The sequence below is a fragment of the Dermacentor andersoni genome, chromosome 9, assembly GCF_023375885.2.
Source record: "Dermacentor andersoni chromosome 9, qqDerAnde1_hic_scaffold, whole genome shotgun sequence".
NCBI classification, from domain to species: domain Eukaryota; kingdom Metazoa; phylum Arthropoda; class Arachnida; order Ixodida; family Ixodidae; genus Dermacentor; species Dermacentor andersoni.
This window is the reverse complement of record NC_092822.1, coordinates 46,339,918-46,362,581: the sequence shown is the minus strand read 5'-3', so window position 1 is coordinate 46,362,581 and position 22,664 is coordinate 46,339,918. Positions and strand designations below refer to the sequence as shown.

The 22,664-nt window shown below is 46.9% G+C and overlaps 1 protein-coding gene and 1 long non-coding RNA gene across 2 annotated transcripts in view; one reads left to right on the top strand and one right to left on the bottom strand.

The window, feature by feature from the left end:
- The window catches only part of LOC129384022 (uncharacterized), a 62,773-nt gene extending 50,765 nt beyond the window's left edge, over window positions 1-12,008 (bottom strand). Inside the window, exon 1 of the long non-coding RNA XR_008611777.1 lies at window positions 11,441-12,008. This is a non-coding gene — a long non-coding RNA (uncharacterized lncRNA). The remainder of the gene's footprint in view (window positions 1-11,440) is intronic.
- LOC126527971 (uncharacterized) overlaps window positions 1-22,664 on the top strand; it is a 245,051-nt gene that overhangs the window by 75,405 nt on the left and 146,982 nt on the right. The gene's annotated exons all lie outside the window — the stretch shown is intronic.

The window sequence follows — 22,664 nt, the reverse complement described above, 5'->3', positions numbered from 1 at the left end:
TTCAGTTGGAAATAGTGCTCTGTGGTGTTGTAAAGAGGGGTCATTGCAGTAAGCGGATAAACTTTGGACAGGTGATGTGCCGCAGGAACCGCATGCCAGTCACAGGCCATGGTTATGAAACGGATCAAGTCGTTTAATGCAAGATTGACTATCTGCTCCTTAAACTACACTACGGTAGTCGAGAATGCTACGCACAGGCGACCCGTATAAACATTGTAGGCATGTTCGGTCCGATCCCCAGTGCATCGTGCATACGAGGCAATGCGAAAGTGCGGCTCAGTGCATTCCTCTTCGGTCTGGTCCACTCTTGGCACGTGCACGAAGTAGTCGCGCAAGCCAAATTGGAGGCCGTTGAAACGGCTTGGGCTAATAATTAGGCAAAGTGCGTGTGAATGTCGCAGTGTGAATAATTTCAAGCTACGTCGTAATGGGTAACGTTTCTCAATTGCCGTCTACAGCTTCGCTGTCCAACCACCTTCACGGCGCGGATTGGAAAGAAATTTTTTATATATTTGCTCCATTTATTGCCTTCAATTTTTCCCCGTTTGTACGGCTAAAACGAAGTGTGAATCTCTCAACATGTAATTTACTCGCTCATGTAACACGCCCTAGCCGGCAGTATGCATGCCAGTAAACCATGGTCACAAGAAGCGTGCGCGTTAGTGAGGATATCAGGCACGACAAGCGAAATCAAACACAACCAGTGATGCAGGGCATGATATTGTTTGCTTTATAAGGTATCAAACAAATTGATTGTCATAAACCATCGTGCACATACATTGTTAATTGATTTCTTTCGTTTGCCACGATTTTGACAAATGATCATATTTATCTTGTTTAACACTGCAAGGAAATCCGAAACTTATAGGCCATCAAAACATATACGCTCAGAACTCGTAGTATCGTAATACCAGTGTCCCAACAAGTCCTCAATCCGGAGAGACTGGGTAACGGCAGCGGCATGAGAATTAACTAAACTCGAGATTCACGTACAGGCTATCTCTGTCGATGAAACCGTTCAATTCGAGAAGCTTCCAGCTGACCCAACCGCTAGAGCACAAGTCGTTCGTAGAGTCTTGAGCCGGTTTCTGCTTTTGGGCGTCAGTGTTCACGTTTATCGGCACCCTGACATCCTTGCCTTCGTCTCTGGGGTGCGTGATAATCACAGTTACCCTCTTGGAGAAAGGCCACTCGAGGTGATCGTTCCCCTTGCCGTCCGTCAGTTCGAAGTCAAAACGCACACTCACTTCCCCGCTGCTGTCCCTCGCAAGATGGCAATAGATAGCGAATGTGTAACCGCCAAGGATTCTTCGCGCGCTTATGTCTACTGGACTAGACTTGCCAATTAGGCTTAGCGCGGCGGAGATCCCTCGGAACGCATACCCGCTGATGAAGGCACCTGGCGTGGAAGCGCCACGGAGGGGTCCAGGAGTCACGCACACCTGACTCATGCTGTCCTACTTGAGCTATCGAGAGGCTGTACCACTTGTAGTGCAGAGCAGAACGTGCTGTCCCGTTGGCGCAGGCGATGTTGGCAGGTGCAGCAGGCAAGCGGTGGATACGGACGCTGCTACGAAGAAGCGCGCTGGACACGGATGTGCTCGCCCCGGAAACAATGCATGCCTCGAGGCGGTGAAGCCTGAGGAGTGCGTTTAGTAAGGGTCGCTCTTATCAAGTGTCCTTGCGCTGCACACGCAATTCAGGCGGTGTGTAAGCAAATATGGGTGGCTCGGATTGAGTGGCGTGGGACGCAGAGCCAATCAGTTGCAAATTCCTAGTAGCGGATTAGGTAATCGGCAGCGACTACAGATACCTGGAAGGGTAAAAAAAATTCTGCTCTTGTTCGCGGTGCATCACCGAAGAGGTGTGACGCAATGAACGGGTCAGCTTTGCTTTGTTTCCTTATTTTCTGGAATAATCTAGATGCCACCGATATCCTGAAACACCCGGCATGATATTGCTAAAACACGAACTTGCGGGCGCTGTTACTGCCACTTGAAGCGCTCAAAAACATTTTGCGCCTGCTTCACGGTTTTATAAAAAAAAACAAAAAAGAAAACTAGCAGATTACTGACCATTTTGAGTAAATGTGGGGAATTTTAGAGGCGGGAGGCAGGGAAATATTTAAGTGTGTCTGGGTCTATTAGGGATTAAAAAACATTTCTAGATCCGCATTTTGGGCTCATATGGAGGTGTGCTATGAATTGCTTAGAAACTTTCCCGTATCCCTCGGAGACCTAAAAAAGGCAGAAATATTATATTCAGTGGAAGAAGGGGATGCTTCAAGATTGACGTTCTCCTACAGTTTAAGGTGTATCGGTTGATTATGAACTTCGATAATAATTGCAGAATCCTCATCTCCTGCTCATTCTTATTTTCTATACGAGGAATGCTGCTTGTTTCCTCGGTGGACCATGCGAGGTGCGTTATTTAGATTTTGTGGAAGCAGCGACTATGTGTTCAGAAAGGAACAATAAATCTTTAATCTGTTACAGCCTTTATAGAAGCTAACTTATTCTAGCGTTCCAGAATATCACACTGCAGTTATGAGCAATCTTTACCAGAATGCTGAATAACTACAAGAGACAGCATCTTGCCACTTGAAGCAAATATGAAATAGTATGTGTAATATATGGAGAAGTTTTCACGTTCTCGGCATATATTAGAAATATTACAAATCTTTACTGAACCAGCGTTTCTCCCCTACTTTCATGTGTCATTAAATATACACAACTTCGAGAAAATATGAAGCCGTCAAAAACAAACCTTGAAACTAATTGGTTGTCCTTAGAACATACCGGAAATACTGGAAAAATATCCTAACTTTTCTGAACATACAGAAGTAAGCATAACAGCAGACGAGGGTGCGTGCAAAGAGATGCTTATAAAAGGTGCGGCAGGATGTAGACATGTTATAAGGAATAACCTCCTTTTTCCCTTGGAGATCATTGATAGTTTTTGGAATGGCCTTCTAGTGACCACGAATTCTGTGCGCTATTATTTCATTGGACAGGCGAAGCTGGTGCATACAACCTGAGTGCTGACGCGCAAGTACAACGACATGAAGTTAATTTCTTACTTGTATTATGGCCATTTTGACACCAGGTAAGCTATATAGCTAGAGTGAACAGTTGATTTATTCAGAGCGAAGCGTAACCCTTGAAAGAAAGACAGGGAAATAAAGGTGCACTGAAACGCTGTGAAAATTCATGGCGTCTTGACGCGCCATTGCGGGCAGTGTTGCTATACATATTTTTACTTTTTCGTGTTTTGGGCCTCACCAAGCCTCCTCATAGTAAAAGGAGTTTTCTTTTTGCCACTTGGGAAGCGCAATGTATGAATACCGCTTAAGGTCACGTTTAAAAGCGAAGCTTCTACTGGCGAATCTTGTCAGGTTTTCGTGACCGTGCGTGCTGTGCCGCTGTTCTCTAGCCGAATAGATCGACCAATCATAGGGCAGCACGCGCGCGACGTCACCGCCGCTGAGTTCCTTACCTACGATTGCGTACGAATGTAAAGCTCCATCTACTGACTAGCCAGAAAAGGTCATCCGCATGGTGAGGCCCCGAAAAAAAAAAAAGACCGCTCGCTTGAACGCACAGCTGCGCTTAAGTGCTGCTTTTTACGATTGTTCTGTGATGTCCTCCCAAAGCTGCTGTTTGCTAAAAGCAAGGGATACAAGGAAAAGCTGGCGATAAACTAGGGTTTGAACTCTGCAGGGGCATCACAAAACGAGAGAATGCAATCAGATTCGCATGCTAAGCAGTGGCGGACGCTGACAACGTTGCGGACCAGGTGCTGTGGTTCGCATGTAAAAGTAGCATTTACCTTCCATCTCGTTCCTTCGTGCATAGGGTGTGACAGGTGCCAAAAGCCTCTACCCAAACCAACGCCAGAAATAGAGGTAAAAATATCTGTGCGTTATTTCTCACCCCCATATTGCGTAAATTTGCCCGAAGGGTAGCGCTGCTTCGGTACGAGAAATTGATTTAAACATGTGTGTTCAGCATGCGACCGCGACATTTCTTTTTTTGGAGGCAGGGCTCATTTTTTAGCAACCGACTTTCAAAGTGAGTGTTTTATGCATTTTAGCGGCATACACGGTTTTGTAAATTTTCTCCACGCCAAGCTTAATACAAAAAAAACGCTTCTCAGAAGACAGCGTTCTGCTCACGAAAATTGCACATCAATTCGTACAGAAAGAAATAGAATAGGAATGCGCTTTGGCCCGCTTGTATAAGAGTGCAGATGGTATTGGGATTTACGCAATCATAATTGCAGACAGTTCAGTAAAGGCAATCGATGCACATTTTGCCGAACGCGGAAAACAGAAAGCATTGCTGCATTTCGCCGCCACCTAAATCCGGCACCACAGTCGCTAAGCCACCATGGCGGGTCTTCTCATATTGTCGCGCTACGCTTGGACCCGAAGCGTTTATGAACTGCGAAGTCCTGTGCTTACGGATGCGAAGAATGACAGTGAGACTATCACTCTTGCCAAAACTTATTACGTGCTGCGGCGAATGGAGGAAAGTAGCGCACGGAACAAAGCCCCGACGTTCAGCTTTTCAATACAACGCTTGTCGCTTGTCCTGCGTTTCTACAGGACATTCTTGTGCGACGTGGCTTGCGCGAATTTATCTTGCACACTCACAACGAGAATTCATCGAGAAATGGCAAGGACGGGTCTGATTCGTTGCGGACACGAACCTATCAGCATTGATGAGAGGCGCTGTTGCACCGGAGCTTCGATTTTTTTCCCACGTGCAACGCTTTCCCTGGTACACGCAATGAGACTTGGACATTGCATTGAACATGAGAATGTCTTAGAGGCTTGGCGCGAAAACTCGAGAACGACTGATCAATTCTTCCGGGCACTTAGGTCGGGTTCGAAGAATACGTCTCCGCTAAAGGTTTCAAAGGAGCACGCCTTTTGTAAATGCCGTCCGGACGATTACCTAAGTGCGCGAAAAGCCCCTGGAGTGGCTTCGTTGGTGCGTGGTATCACAGTGAAGTTCGCTGTTTTTTATTCGCTAGACGCTTTCGGCTCCTGAATAGTGTCACAGCGACGATCGCCGAAATACACACTTTACAGCCGCCACACTGGCCGCACTGACCAAGTCCGCCATGTAGGATGTCGAACGTAATTAGTGTGGCCAGAGGGATATGCATTTTTAACATGGGCTATTCTTTTTGGTTATTAGAAAAAAAATCAATAGCATACAAGTGTCTTCACTTATAATAAACGTTAACTGGTGTCAGTGAACCTGGATGTCCTTGCGGATGGTGTCACAGGTGTAACCTGTATGTTAAGATACAGATACTTCACATGATGTATCGAAAATAGAGATACGGATACACACCTTGAAGACTGTATCGTAATACAAATACAAGACACTTAAGGAACATTATAATTACAGTATTTAAGATACATATATGTTGGATACAGCCCTGTTCTGGTTCAGCACAATAACCTACGTGTACTATCGCGTACAACTCCGTGATAACGAAGAATTGGCTACGGAGAAAAAGCACTAACGTCTGAGATGGCGCTAGAAAATAGTCCCACAGACGGCATTTAAGTTTGTTGCAGCTGGAGAATTGGACGCATAAACATGTTCTTTACTACCGCACCTGCCATTATTATTACATAAAGTACATAGGCTACCGTGAAACTGAGATATTCTTTTTTTTTTTTTTCGGTTTAGTCTTCCGCTTTTTTTTTAACATGTGAAATCGTCGCTAGCATAGCAAGCTGCACTGATCCTGTATCTGCTGAGAGGAAAACCAAGATATCCCTGCGATGCTCTGTAGGACTGCTTGGCGCATTCACACATGTGAAGGTGCCTGGCTCTTGTGAATTTTTCCTTTTTATTTTTTCGAAAGAAGCTTCACTGGGTGTTTCGTTATATTTTTATTATTTAAAGTTTCATAAGCCGCCGATGGTGGTGGCTCGGAACGAGAATTGTACGTAACGAATTACTTGTAATCAATTACGTTTACAGGTAATATTGTAATTCAGCGATTACTTTGTTTACATCGTAACGCGCACTGTAATTCACATAATTGTTTGGTAGCCAATTAGATGTAAGCAGGCGCATTTTACAGCTTTAAGCACTCTGGCTGGATTTACAGTATTCAAGGCGGTGAAAACAAGCGCACAGGATACATCCTTCCCCCAACCAGCGTCCTGCCGCGATGCATTGGTCACCTGACCATCACAAGCCTGACGATTTGTACATCTCTCTCGGAACTACAAACTATGAGCTTTGCTCCTACGTTAACATGAACGTTTGCTGGCGTGCTCTATAGAATTAGACTAAATAAATATCGAGTGATGGGCGGCGGGAGCAGGTCTGCCAGATTTTGACGGACAAGTCGAAACGGCGCTTACTGCTCGATGGCGACAAGCACATCTAACGTTGATGCCAGCAGTTAACCTATGGACCAATTTTCAGTTTTTCACTGCCCTAACCTAAGCTGACATCACCCCTGCAACAATAAAGTGATGCGCTGTGTAGATGACCCAGACTTGGAGCATCGCGGCATTGAGTAACTACCATCTGGTCGCGGTGGTGGTGAGGTGTAGGCACAGATGGGTGTTAACCATAGCGATCGAAGGAGGCAATTCTTTAGTCTGAGCATCGTTTACACTGTTACTGCGGTGTGTCACCACATGACCATCAAGCCAGTATCTCGTAAGAATGCAAGCAGAAGACTTGTAGTGACCGTCCGTCACTTCGTTGTCCCCAGCATGGGGGTCATTTCCCCTCCTCCGGAAATCCAGTTTGCCTTGCCGTTTGGGTCGTTTCCCCCTGCTCGAACCGAACCGGCTGCCCGAGTGGGGTGCCAGCAGTGCCACTAGACAACACTACTTTTACTTTTGAATAAAGCCCGTCGACTGTCCGCTCTCAAGCTGGCAAAAGGAGTATTCCTTGCCTCCGCTACACGCAACTCCCAACAGACTCCAAATTTCTTTGCAGGCTATGAATGACTCTTCTCAGAACACAGGGTGTTGCAGGCGGGCATGCAGAAATCCCTTTTTTTGCAGGTGCTCAAACAGACCATCTAATTCATCTCGGTATTTTGGACAACAGCAGAAAGAAAGTGTGGAGTGTATTTTATCTCTATACATGGACTACAGTTGGAAGAATCGATACGCTCCGTTTAAATAACTATGCCGGTGTATCGGCAGGTCCTATCCGCTGAGCAAGGTGTTCATGCGTTACAATAGAGTCCTTCGCTCCTGCGCGCACATCTATCGAAATTTCAGTGTTGCTGCAATAAGCGAAGGAAGCGAAGGAATAGTACCGAAGAAAATCGTAAAAACCAGTTATTCGCGAAGATAACATAGGAAGTGCTGCAGAGGACGCTTTGAAAGAGCCAGTCCAGCTCTTCACATTTATTGTATTTCTGCAATGTCAATAACCTTGGGTTGAAAGTAACGTTGAAACAACGGACAACATTTTAGTAATTGCTTTCATGGGGCGCAGTTCGGCAGTTCACTATTATACTTGTTTTGTGAAGTGTACACAAAAATTGATTCAGCAAAGGCAAACGGTTCATGTACCGTAAATATCCCTAAAAGCACGCACTCAAACCTTATGCCAGCACGTGCGCACATGCATATTTCTCTCTCTCTCTCTCTCATATATATATATATATATATATATATATATATATATATATATATATATATATATATGCAACGGTCATGCAAGCAATAAATTTCAGTTCAAAAGTGTTGGAGTGGTGCGGAAACAATGTAAGTGCTTCTGAATTCCAGGTTCTTCGCACAATGTGCGGCTTTATTTTGCAGAGCCATTGGGACGTCTGAGAATTTAGGGCTTTTCTATTCACTGCCAACATTTTGATGCCCCCTTCGGCTTCACCTCACGCGCAAATCATTCTTGCATCCGAATATGCACGTGATGTGGCTATAACTTTATGCAAAATAAGTCACAGTGGAGGTTGTCTTTTCTTTATATAGAACGAGGGCAGCCAATGCAATTAGCTGTCGCGACCTTCAGTGTCGCGTACTTGAGGTGATTATCTCATTACGCTGATCTAATCAAGTTGCGAAATGCATCCATTCTGACAAAAACAGAAGTTATGTGAAATATAAGCTTCCATGCTTTCAAGATAATTGCCACTTAATCACTAGAAAATAAACGATATGAAAGAAAAATTGAGTCGAATGGCAGAAGTGTCCGTGGAGTTACTCATACGCTAGCAATAGGTTATAGGATTCGCTGCCTTGCTTTTCTACTGGCCTTGGAACAAACTTGACATTATCCCTGACGACTTCATCCATTTATCGAGAAATCGATAGGAAGGCGCCGAGTCAACGTGGCTATCTATGTTCGAGCTACGTCAACTTTGATTATCTACATCGTTCGAGTTCCGGGTCTAGCCGGCGATTGAGCGATTAGCGCGACCAGCAGCGGCCAAATATAAGAGCCCCTTGCGAGCGGAGTCAGTCTGGCCCTTCGGTGCTGCGCAGGCCGGAGCCAAACTGCCATTTAATCTTAACCTCTCTGTCGCTCACTTTATCGCCCGGCATCCAACGTTACACGGCCCGAAGATGTCGGGAAATGCAGAATCCCAAGCGACTCGAGTCAACGGCAACGACGACGGATCGTTGTCGGCTCCTGCTCAAAAGAAAGCGCCCATCACACCCGGGCCGTACCGCTGCGCCTCCAAGCCTGGGACGTTCGTCATCCTGTTCCCGCTAGTCGACGTCACTGCGAAACGTAACTCGGTCCTTGGGGGAAGCGCTCGGGAGACGATTGAGGGCGAAGCGGACACGATCGGTGGTTACACGTTCGGGGTTCGATGCCAGCTCGAGAAAGACGGCGCGGGCGAGTTGACTGCAGCCTTTGTGCTGTTCCTGCTCAGCGGGGAGTGGGACCTTTACGTGGACTGGCCTTTCGCGAGGAAGCTGACGGTGATTTTGTCGCACACCGAGAACCAAGACAAGGACGTCAGGTTGCCCGTGTGCGCCGACGCCGACTGCGAGCGGGTGAAGAAGCCAGCACCAGGCTGTTGTAACAAGGGATTCTGGACTAAGCCGGTGAACTGGACGGAGGTCGAAGAAGCCGGGTTTGTTGTCAAGGACACATTGTATGTGAACGTGGAACTAGAATAATTCCCGTAGCACTACCTGACTCGTTGTCGTATCTAATTCTGCGTTTAGTAATGAGTGGTATAGGCGATATTAAAAGCGTAATTAGGCGATGATACCTACATAAAATGTATTTTAGATCCGTGCACTTATTGCTGCCTACAAGCACGGCCCACTAGGTCTACGTGGCTCGTTCATTTGAAGGTGACAGTAGAGTGCGTGGAAGAGTACTGACAAATAAATAGTTAAGAAAATCGTAGTTTTCCGTGCTTTCGCTAAACTGTTCGCTTCCTAACCAAATGATGCGATAGCAGCTTCGCTTTCTTATGTTGCGAGTGCTTGAAGCTAAAGAATGACTGACTTCAGCATGTTTCTTCTGGCATGTGCTATGCAGTTTAAACCTCAGCTGGGCACTGCAAGCTTTCCTCTTATTTACCGAGAGATATACTGGGTGTCCGAACAATGATGCACCAGCATTTAACAATATGCAGATGCCACGTAGCTGGACAGAAGCAAGCTAATGTTGGTTGCCGTCGCTTGGAGATACTCAGATTACTTTTGCTTTGCGCCTGGTTAGATAATTAGTCTTAATTAAATAAAGAACTTCTCATATGTTATAGTTGAGAAGTGTCAATGAGAAAATTATAGAGCAATATGAGAGACTCCGGACACAGCTTTCTTTTGCTGTAGACGGGCTACGTAAAAGTGCTTATCCCAGCATAGAGGAATACCGCAAATACATGCCAAGTGCCTCAAGTGGCCAGTTGCGCGGCAATGTTGCGTGTATTCGCAGGCTTCTTCGGTCTATTAGAGGGTATGTGGAAGCAGCAATTCATAGTTATAGAAAACATACTTCCAAATTGACCCGCATCGTCAATCACATTGGGAAATATAGAGAACTTCGCTGTCAGCCTTAGAGGAAAACTGGCTTCGGAGGTTGGCAGCACTCGATCGCGGCCACTAGTTTGATATTTCTTTTTTTCGCGCAGTTTTGGCTTGACGAGGGTACTTCGGCTTACTGTGCTGATCGCACTTAGCCGAAGCACGAGACCGCCGGAGCCCCCTGCACAGAAGTCCAGTTTCGCGGCCACACTATAGACTGCGGTACGATCGAACTCAACCAGAGCCTCTATCCAAAGGCAAGTTTTATCTCGCGCCGAACTCCGATGCCGTTTATTCAAATATATGTAAAATGCAGAAACGCTTTTCTTTTAAATAACCATCGGGCCGATTTCATTGAAATCTGTTGCATTATAGAGAGAAAATTAGGTTGTAGTCACTGATGGAAGAGGAATGTCGATTTGATACCCGAATTTTTAAAAGGAATTTTCAGAACTTGGTAGGTTTGAAAAAAAAATAGCAAGAAGTTTACAAATTCGTGGCTGTGTACCAAAACTAGATATCGCAGTTGTGTAAACTGCATCATTTAGAGCATGCGAAGGGATGAAGTTCGATATATCAATTTACGTCTTATATGAATTTGTTACTTAGAACGACAGAAAGCTGAGCTAGTTGGTAAGGATTCATTATGCAAAAAAGAGGTGAGGCGTGTAGACAGGACACAAGAGTAGAGAAGTGGACAACACGAACGCCGACAATCAAATGAGATGACTTTTGTGTCTTCTTTCTTTTTCCGCCGCAGTGCTCCCTTCAGTTGAGAGTCGGCGTTCGTGCTGTCCACTTCTCTGCTCTTGTGTCCTGTCTGCACGCCTCACCTCTTTTCTGCATAATGAATTTGTTACATTGTTTGCAATGGTTTCCGAAACTTTCTACTCACATGTTAGTAGCCGATTTGAGAGCCACCAACAATGCATTATTCTGATCGCTTTCGACATAATATTGCATGAAAATTACGGAAATGTGACACCATTTGTCATTGTTGACTTTGAGAGTTCTGAACTTGATAATATCGCTTTCTGAAAATTTGCGATTTTGAGCATTTCTTTTACTTACACGTTGATGATCTAAATCTGAAATTCTTTACTGACAGTCACTAGATCTCTAACATTTTTCTTTGAAATGCAGCAAACCTCATCAAATTTCGTGCAGCGGTTGCCGAGAAAGAAAGAACTATTTCTTCTTTCCCGCGTATTTGTATAGAGCCCCCCGAGCTAAAGCTACATGCCTCTAAAGCCTACTTACTGTATTTTTTATGCAACGTACAAATGCTTGGACACTTTAGTGTTGCTCGCCGAACATGTAACATAAGCAGCGCCAGCCTGAAGTGCGCTTTCGTTCTGGGCTCTGAGCGACGTCGCCGGAGGCGCTGGCGTCACTTTCCACGGAGTGGGGCAGTGACGCAGCGTTGTTACGTACCTCGACATCGAAAGCGGCAGCAGGAGTTGGCAGCGAAAGAAGGCGTGAGCGATGAAGTCGACGATTGGCTCGATCACTGCCATTTCCACGGTCGCGAACACTTCTGCACCGCATCGTTGCCAAAATACAAACAGAAAACTTGCACAGAGCAGCTCGTCCAGCTTTAGCGCTGGCACGGACGAATTTTTTTTTTGCCATGCCGTATGCAGCTTAAAGTAGCGTGCGGCTGCTCCGAAAGACCACACAACAAGCATCGTTTCCGTATTCCCTCAAACTGCGGGCGTTTGTGCCCCCTTCCGGTGGCAGCTGCCAGCCTGCGCCGCGCCTTCCCTTTCCTGTCTAGTGTATGTCTTTTTTCGAAAGAAATAATAATAATGATGAAACTGGGGGTGAGTAGTGACAGTCTAACTACGGCAATTGTACATGTAGGGCTACGTATTTTTGGTACACAGAGGTAAATATGTTGTTAAAAGCGGCGCACGTGTGCTGCTGATTACTTATCAGCACGCCACCAAACAAGCGGTGCGGGAAAGCGGAACAAGATAAGCACCCGCCTTCGAGTGCGAGACAACGGCTTGCGCAAGGCCACGGCGCGAAAGACTTGGCGATATGCGAACAAAAATACACCAGCACAATGAGAAGCAGCACGAGCGTGTTACGGCGAGCTCGAGAATGGTGTGTCGAACGAGCACGCGGCAATGTTGGATTCATTACGGATTGTCGTGGCCGTGGTTCGATACGTTTCGTGCTATGCCCCGAGTTTACCGAGTTATTTTGTTGTAAAACTTGAAATACAAAAAAAAAACAACAGAAAATTCAACATTGCCATTTGTTGGGCGTGTTGGTTAACTGATTTTGAACGCACGTTTAGCCTCGGCAAACAAGGACAATATGTAGCGCATTGTGGTGTCGTCTCCCTCTTCTCCTTGTTTGCTGGCGCGAAATATGCTTTCCAAATAGAAAACTCGTTACTAAGTGCTGAGAATGTAAATCAATAGTCGGAAGGACTCAAAGATACCAAAAGTTCGAAATACGTACAACTCTACAGGCGCTATGAGTTCGCCTCTGCCGATAGGAGGCGCCGGTGACAATTGAAAAAAATGGAAACCATTGGCTCCGCACATATGTCCCTGCCCTCGCCGCGCTCCGCAGTGTGGTACTGCGGCGACCGCGGCCATGGAGTTTCATATCGTTGGTATAGGTGAAACTGTGGCGCTAGTGTCTACGGGAGCGGCAAGCAGAGCGACTCAGACAACTTGAGAACGCTGGTTAGTACATAGAACATAAGAACGTTGGTAAGTACATGTGTTTGCCTAAACTTCGTCTTTCTGGCTCTAAGACAGCCCTCGTGACTTTGGAAACAGATCGTTTTCAAGACAATACTGTGTTATAAATAATTAAGTAAGCATTATTAAAATTGTCCGACGGCAGGATTCGAACACAGGACCTCTCTAGGATGACGGTCAATACTGAAACAATTACGCCACGGTCGCATGGACATGCGGAACCACTGCAATTAGCAGATGTTATAGTGGATACGTGTTGGCCGAGGCTTATTGCCTTCTGCATTTAAAAAAGTAAGTCGCAGTATTGCCCGCAATGCGAAGCATCACTTGCGATGGCAAATTAGAAGACATCTATACGAAGTAAGGATACTAGCCTTATCGGCCGTATAAACTTGTAAACATTCGCTTATTACTTAAATTGACAAGCATGACGTCATGCGCTCACAAGCAAACATCAACACATCTCACTCGATGACTGCGGAAGCTCCCGGTTTGATGAAGGGTGGTTCGCAATTACAAGTGCCCGTTACCTTTCCACTCGCCAACGGCAGCAACATTCGAAAAGCCATAAGTCGGCGCAATGGTACTACAAGTAACCGCGCTGGGACGAACTTGAAGAAATTGATCGTTCTTGTTAAGTCTGTCACCAAGCTTGTACATTAAGACGAAATATTTAGGAAATTTCGCTAAGAGATGCAGGTGAGCGCTCGTCTTCGTCTCTCTGTTATCATCGTTGTACGCTTGAGTAACGTAGAGCGCCAGCTAGCCTGGTCCCATACCTGTTGCAAATGTGCATGCTGGAAGCGTTGACAGCATTCGACGCTATTCGGACCATGCACATTACAGCAGGAATTTACTGTGAGCGTGCCTTACGCATACTTGCTACAGCAGCTGTTGTCGGCCACTTTACATGAGCACCTGTAGCGTAGCAAACTGCAGTTAAATCTTCCTGTTGTCCCTTTAAACCGATGACTCATCGCAGTGGCACAATGGTTATATGACATTCTGCTGTTAAGCACATGACCATGGGTTCGATTGTAGGTCACAGAAGCGGCATTTTGATGGAGGTGCAACAAAAAAATGCTCGCATAGTCGGACTTAGCTGCACGTCCAATATGCTTTATCGGCTTAAAGCGATCCGGGACCTCTTACTACGACGCGTGTCGTAGCCGCAGTGTTGGTTTGTAACAGTCGAGTACAGCGAATCAATGAATCTTTAAAACGATCAAGACGCGGGCCATTGAAAAGCGTGTCAGGGTAGGCCGCCTCACGAGTGGCGTGACATGTTCGCGCATGCGCTAGGCTTACCTGACCATGGCCCCGGTTGGCTGTCTTCTTCTGTTCTCCCAAGCGGTATTTCCATATTACTAAATTTTTTGAGGTTCATGTGTTACCTATCAACTTTGTCCGCTTTAGATGTACTATCAGACGCAAATGACAGAATTGTGCCATTTATTTTCTTGCCGAGTTACAGAGTTGTCGAAGTCACAAAGCACGCACCTGACCTCGAAATCGGTATGCATTTCCGTGAACTTCAATCGAAGTAGTCGTGCTCAGAATTCTACACAGATGCATCAAAATCACATGTTGGTGTATCTTATGCTGCTGTTGGTGCTTTTTTTCTAAATCTGACGTATTGAACCCGCTAACAAGTATCTTCACTGCAGAAGCCTATGCAGTACTGTCTGCAGTAAACCTATAAATTAAAATTCGACAGAGAAATAATATTTACAGACTCGTTAAGTGTTTCAAAAGCGTTTATTTCTTTACAAAAGCATACAAATCCAGTTTTCATTGAGCTTTACTCGCTCTTATGCAAGATTTATATATCACATAGACACGTAGTAATATGCTGGGTACCTGGCCATAGAGGCATCGAGGGTAATGTACTAGCCGACAAAATGGCCATATCACTCGCATCACTAACCACTGCTGTCCCTGTCACAGATCTAAAGCCTTTCTTAAGAAAGAAACTGCGACAACACTGGCAACGCATGTGGACCGCAGAATTAAATAATAAACTGCACGTTATAAAACCACAGTTAGGTTTCCGGCCCTCCCCAACAAAATCTCGGCGAACAGATGTCCTATTCTGTCGCCTCAGAATAGGGCACACATTTGGTACCCACAATTTTCTGCTTACTGGAAATGAACCGCCAATCTGTGGTCGATGTGGTGAGAGGCTGACCGTCCTCCATGTTCTCTTGGAGTGTCGGAAAGCCGAATCTGAAAGAAAGATTTTCCTCTTGCATATCATTATTGCATCCCTCTGCACCCAGCTGCGTTTCTTGGTAAAGAACCGTTTTCTAACACCAAGGTAGTCCTGCATTTTTTAAACGATGTTGTCCAACATGTTATAAGCTCATTAAATTCGTAGCGCATCCTCTTTCCAGAGGATGCCGCTGATGATAGTTGTTTTGTATAGCGCATGCCTCTAGGCCCTTTGTCCTAAGGGCTCTAACCAGGCCGCGGTGCTCTAGTGAATTTTAGAAACTTATACATTTTTATATGGTATCATTATTTCGCAATGCACATTAATGCTCACAGTACACGTCTTTTGTCATTGCCATATTCTTATTACGCATAAACTTTATGCGCATTAGAGCGACCATTTTTAAGGCCCCTCTACAGTCACGTCACATCAACTTTATAGAAGTCATAACTCCACTGCAAACTCATCAACACTGGCTTGGCGCTCTTTGGCCATACCTGGCCCTTGCGCCAATAAACACCACACATTCATTCATTGAGTTTTGTTTTCTGCAAATTTGCGATTTCTGCCAATGTTTTATCAAAATTGACGACTCAAATAAAAATTTTAACTGAACAGCCTCTAGAGCTTAAGTTTTTCTTTTAAATGCAACAAATCAACGATGACCGCAGATTAGGACAATAAATATTCTCGCACCTTTATACAATAATCTTAGCCACCTCTGTGTCGTGCGTTAAACAGCTTCACCAGTCTTCCATCTTCACATAGTGGAAGGGCTCTGAATTTTTTGTTTAGTTATACTACAAGCGCACTCGGACTTGAAGGTAACAAATGTGCTCTATGTCGTAAATGCAGGAAACGCACTGAGAGTAGGAGATTCAGTCGCGGCGGGTAAAAAGAAAGTGAGAACGAAAACCGCTAAGAAGCCCATGAGATCGGCGACCCAAAACGCATTATAATCCGCACAATATGTCTGCAAACATGATGCCATCTTCCATATAACAGCTTGGGATTCGGGCATCCCCCCCTACCTATACTTAAAAAAAATCTACATGCTGCGGTGATATTTACCATATATGCAACTACCGTCGCCCCTCCACACCTGATGAAATTATCATAAAAGGAAATTCACAAGAAGCGCATATATATCGGCATATAAAATGCCAAGAAAACCTCACAAACTACATAAAAGTTTCGCTGCGAAATTAAGCATCAAACTATCAACGGCGGAACTGTTTAATGGGAACCATCAGGAATAATTGCGATGGTTAAGCTCTGCAAAAAATTATCCCTTCAGTAAATTGTGACAATATTTTCTAATGTAACGAAAGTTCACAGTAATCTTTATTGCCATCTCTGCGGCGTGGTACTCGCGTGAAGAAAATTGTGCTACGCTATCGAAAATGTTTATGGCTTATCAATAGCTTCCGCAGGCAGTTACACGTGAAAGGCCATACCCGCTCCACATCTGCAATTAAAGCGGTATGCACGCTATTGAAATTCCACGTTGGCGTAGAGGCTTTTGTTGTCAACGTAACCGTTCAGCTCGATGTCCGTCCAAGTCACTTTCTCCGTACAGCTGCCCGTGTTGAGGGCAGCTGTACTTGTTGGCTTCTTAACCACACCGTAGTCTTCCATGCACATTGCCAGCCTGACGTCTCTTTTCTCAAATCTGGGGTGAGTGAGGATCACCGTCACTTTCTTCATGAAGGGCCACTCCAAATGGCTGTCCCACGCACCGCCGCAAAGGCACAGCACGAACCACAGCTGCACCTCACCTCTCTGGTCTTTGGCAAGCTTGCATTCAAGCTTGAAGCTATAGCCGGCGAGAACGCAAACCTCGGTTGGGATCACAACCTCATAGGCAGCGCCCTTGGCGGCGTCGTGCTTGGCAGGCACGTCTACGAACGTGCGCAGAATGACGAAAGCACCGGGCCTGCTGGCAGCGCGGAACGGTCCGGGGGAGATCGGCACTTCCTTCGGGACTTGAGGCGTCCAGCATTCTTTGGCGGTGCTGGCTCTTTCGTGCACAAATAGCACATCGCGCTCGAGGCTTACCACGCGTTCAAGCAGGCAGTTGGCGTCGTTGACGACGCCGTGCTTGTCGAACTGCTCTCCCGCTCCGCGCAGGCGCAGCCTTTCTAGGTTCGCCTTGATTTCTCCAAGTCCATCAACGAAACTTTCGACGTCCTCCTTGCTGACCGCTTGAGGTGCAACCATTCCTCCTGTACACTCTTGGTAGTGACAGGCCGCGACGTTGCGAACCAGCGTCTGGCCGCAGCTGGCGCACTTCACCTCATCAAGGGCGCATTGTGCCAAGTGATGTTTCAGCTCTGACAGCTTTCCGACGAAACCACAGTTGCCGTTGCCGATGATGCAACTAACAAGGAGCTGCTCCAGGTCGGACTGCCTGAAGTTCAGCGAAACGGCGTCCGTCTCCGCGCAAACCCGGCCGTCGAAAGGACACTTCACTTCCTTGCGGGTCCGGCCCTTGCAGATGCGGCACAGCACATGACCACAGGGCAGCAGCAGAGATTGAGAAGGCACGAGGCCACATGAGCTGCAGACACGAGTCGCTGGCAGCGGGTCGACGAAAGTGACGCGTCGACGCTCCAGGAAGTCGTCGAATCCCGTCAGCACGTGGCCCCTGAAAGGCATCTTCGGCTTCGTAACCCAGGCGGTTTAGTCGCGTACTGGCCCGTGTGTGCAGTCCGGACCGGGTCCAATGCGGCACCTGGAGCTGAATTCTTCGACGGTGGCGCGCCAGCACACTGCGGCTTGTAAACAAAAGCTTCGAGAGCCGCCCGTCGCCGCCGCGCTTATCAGCTATTGCGAACATAGGAAACAGAGTGGAAAGGAGGGGGGGAGACTGCCGGGAGGCTAAGCGGGAAAACAAGTGCAGCTGCAGCACCACCGAAGCACCTCGACGACAAGATATTGCGGGGTGTGCGAGTGTGTGGCGAAACCTGGCAAAATGACCTTCCTCCCCTGGGTGCGACTGTTTTCACAACAAATCCGTGCAGGGGCGCAGCCTCGCCTCGATGACGTATCACCATTTTCTTTTTTCTTTTTTTTCTCTGCTTGGCGGCGCGGTCGGTGTGCGGCGGTTCAGTTCGGATCAGCTCACTCCACGTGAGCGAGAAGTTGGCGCGCGTATCATATTTGCGGCGTGCATTGTTTTGTCTCACACGGAATGCAACGATGAGCGAGCCTGACCGACAGAAGGTGATCGAAAAGTACCTGGATGCATCATGCGCTAACACCAGCAAAGTCTATACGGATGCTGCCATTCTCCCAGACGGCGGAAGGACATCATTCCTGAGTACTACGCATAATTTCATCAGCGGCCACCAGCGCTATTTATCTACGGAAGCCAGCGCTCTAGTAATGGAACTTCAAGCCGTCGACGACGCATCACACGTTCAAATGTCGCAGGAGCATTGCATAGGCCAAAATGCATGACTTTGAACTGACATAAGCCATCCGGCGTGACGAAGACCGTCTTCTTGCGGTCCATTTCACTAACTGAAATCTGCCAGTAGCCGAATCGAAGATGGATGGACGATAAGTAATTAGCTCTGTGCAAGCAGTCCAACGCGCCATCGATGCATAGTAGTGGGTAGATATCTTTTTGTGTGATTTCGTTTAAGTGGCGAAAATCGACGCAAAAATGCCAGGTACCATCTTTTTTTTCCACATGGACGACAGGCGAAGCCCAAGGGCTGGCTGATGCCTCGATGACCCTTTTGCGGAGCATTTTGTCCACTTCTGATTGGATGACTCGACAGGGACGCCGATGAATAGGACTTGTGTCCACAGTGTTTATACTGTGGTGAACTACAGATGTTCGGCCTAAAGGCCTGTCGCCGAAATCAATGGTGCCACTGTACGGTTCAAGCAGGAGACGTATGTCCGTGGCCTCTGCAGAGGTGAGATCACGTGCAATCATTTTCGCAAATGTCATTCGTTAAGAAACCAGAGCCGGGAGCTGCAATCGGCACTAATAAACCACTCTTGGAATTCAGACTCTCAATATCAATATCGAAACCACTAGAAACACTGTCCAAGAACATGCTGGCCGGAACCACTTGAGGGCACAGGCTGAAACTCTGAAGCGGTAAGACGATGTCGTTATTAGTAACTGTGACCAGCGTATGCGGAACAATAATGTTCCGGTTCAAAAGCACGTCGATGATGGGGAGAAGCACATATTCACCATTAGGAACCTGTGGCTGAGCAGTCAAAGGAGCCTAGCTGCCTCGGGTGACAGACACGCATCGTGAAGCGAGCACAAGTGCGGTGGGGCGGTGTTCGGAGCATCGGCGAGTTGAGGCAGTTCTAAATGAAGAACGCTGGTCGTGCAGTCGATAAGAGCAGATTGAGTGGATAAAAAGTCCAATCCAAGGATAACGTCATGAGGGCAGATGTTGATCACAGCAAAGAGAACCGAAGTAGGGCGGTTGGCTATACTTAAATGCGCAGTACACATTCCAAGAACAACCAGCATGCCGCCGTCAGCCATATGAAGCACTCGGGCAGCTGCTGGGGTGAGGACCTTCTTTAAACATCTACGTAGGCTAGCACTCATCACTGATACGTCGGCTGCATGTCGACAAGTGCTTGGACAGGTACGCTGTCTATTTTAACGTCAATTACACTTCTCCTTGTGGGCATAGACAGAGGATTTGCTGCAGTAGCAGGCAAAGCAGCACCTCCTCCGAGGGCTGCATTTCTTAGTTTTACCAAAGGGTGCGGCCAAACGCCACAGGGGACGAAAGTCGACGTGACTGCGGCGAACGGGAAGACTGGCGACATGTTTGCGGTGGACGAGACTGTGGTCCGCGCTGCGATGGTGAGTGACTGTACCATGTGTTCCTAGCAGAGTTGTCGGCGCTGTTAGACTCGGCAGTGGGCGAAACATAGCGGGCATTTTCATCAAAATGGCTCAGATTGGTCGGCGTGTGAAGTGTTGAGGGCCACGAGTTGCGACAGTATCAGGCGACATGACCAATGCGGCAGCAGGTCAAACATATCGGCTGGTGGTCCGAAGTTCTCCACTCAGTCAGGTTGCGATAACACGGAGAGAAGCATCGGGGTGGAGCAAAATAGTAGAAGGGCATTTGTTAGCTCTGGGATTGGCAACAGCACAGACAGAATGTAAACCAATGTTTTAAAGTTCCTGGTTAATGATGGCTTGTAAAAGGGGGACTGAAACTGTTGTAGCATCAGGGATACGCAAACAGAAATGCAGGCACACTCGCATGCAGTTCACGTCTAACGATTCGCATCATGTCCTCTGATGGCGACGCATGCTGCTGTGGGGGTTGATCTTCACATGTCGACGTTGCGGCAGTATTGGGAAGTCTGGCGATGGTTTCAAGATGAACCGGCTTTTGGCCTGCTCGAATTATCGGCATTCTTTAAGGATAGCATGAACTGTAGAGGAGCCTTTGCACATGAGCAGATTAAAGGCGTCGTCAGCAATGCCCTTAAGCTCATGCCCGACCTTCTCAGCTTATGTGATGTCGTGATCGGCTTTACTACAAAGTGGCAGCACGTCCTGTACGTACGAGACATAAGACTCCATGGGGGAATGGGCACAGGTAGCCAGTTCCTGTTTTGCGGCAATTCTATGGCCAGCTGTATGCCAAACAGCTGTCAACTTCTCTTTGCATTGGTGCCAGCTGGTTAGCTCCTCTTCTAGGTTTTCGTACCACACATTTGGCGTGCCTCTTAGGTAGAACAACAGGTTAACTAGCATAAGCGTAGGGTAACATTTGTTGATTCCACTCACGTGTTCGTACATAGCCATCCGCTCTTCAACATCGGCGCCATCGGTCCCGCAAAAAATACCAGGATCCTTTGGGTCGCACAACCTTGGCTATGCCTGATGACAGGGGACACCAAGATGCTACTTTACCCCCAGATGTCACCTCCTATGACCTTACAAGGCAGCGAGACTGAGACTGCACTGTATTCAACGGCACTGACAACCACGATGTAGAGGATTGACTTTCCCCCTACGTACAACACATGACAGATCAGCAGAATAAGAACAAGGAACGCCCCACACAGGTACATGGCACTAAACTGGACGCACTAGCTGCTGTATGCATGAGAGAATGAGGGAGCATGAGCTGCCCGTTACTCCTGAGCACCTACCTGCCACTGTTTTTAGGGGCACAGCATTGAAGCTGCGAGTGAGGTAATGCCTAACACCACATGAAATGCAAAGCACAATACGTCAACACAGAGAAACCGAAACAACTGCACGCTGCACGCACAACGTCTCACCGAAATAGACACAACACCTGCTTTATGTTGCATCTGAGCTGAAACGGGTGAATCCTAAACTCTGTCTCACATAACATCTGAAAGAATTAGCTGCTACGAGAGAACACCGCAGGACGCTGGCTGCTGCGTGTTGTTAGTAAGCCATCTGAACTACTATGACTCATCTTGTATGTATATTGTAAATACAGTCTTTCTATACTCCCAACATCCCCGTAACAATATGCGTCGCCTCCGGCATGTTCATGATCGTCGATGGTATATAAAACAGCGATGCAGACCAAGCTTCACAAAGAATTAACGTTCCCTTTCTTCCTTACAGGCTGCTGTGTTTCAACTAACTCTGCTTGTGCTGTGTCCAGTGGCCTTGTCGCTCAATTAGTGCTTGCCTATTTCTGTTACACTACAACCCACTAATGTTAAAATGTGATACTTCTCCTCTCTTCCATTGTCCTCCTGTCTTTTTGCTCTGCTGCAAACTTCTAGATTTCAATGCTCGAATGATTAATACAAAGATTGATGCTACCATATTATGGGACGGCTGCCATGACGGCAATAATTTAGGTTGACCTTAAACTAAATGAAAAAACAAATAGGCATGTGTGAGTAGGAATAACTGTTCCTTGTGACCAAACTTGCTCAATGCTAAACTTGAGGTCTATGCCTCAAGGAAATTGGTCTTAAAAGTGTCAAACCCTTTTCGTGCTCTCGTGACTGTCTATTAGACAGTCACGGAAGTTGCACTAAAAGGAGTGCCTTTCTCTTGGGGAACTGTTTTTATTAGAAGTAAGCTGTACAGCACCAGTTGTGCGGCGGCAGGATTCGCGAGCATTTTCGCTTGCATGTGAAACAGGCTTTACGGCTGTTTCGCCGGCGCTAGGTCGCCGAGTCTTGCCATGGATGGCGCTCCAGCTGGGCCGTCTGTGTGTGCGCTTGAGCGCTATTGCGACGAATCGAATCATCCAGTAGATACAGTTAGATGGCAGGCAGCGAAATCTCAAGCAACGGCAATGTTGCCTGCATAAACACTGGAGCAAAGGGCGGCCAGATTAGCAAATCATAGAGAAGCTTGCCAAGTGCGGAGCCATTTCAAAATCAAAGCTACTGCAACCGCTGCCGTCGCTCAGCAGTACAAACAAAAACAAAGACAAGGATACGAAGCCGTGGATACAAGTGAGGACACGCACAAAAATTGTTTGATGAGCCACACCCTTCGGCAGGCGGCAAGCTCAACTGCGACGGCCAGGTTTCACCGCGACTTCACGGACAACACTCGTTTAATGCGAATTTTTTATAAGTAGGAGAAAAAGAAAACTGAAAAATGAACCGTAATAACCCGGAATCGGCAGTTGTACTCGAAAAACAAAATAGGGGGATTGGATTGGACAAACTTTAATAAAGCTCCTGCAGGACGCACGTCAGCGCACAGTGGGCG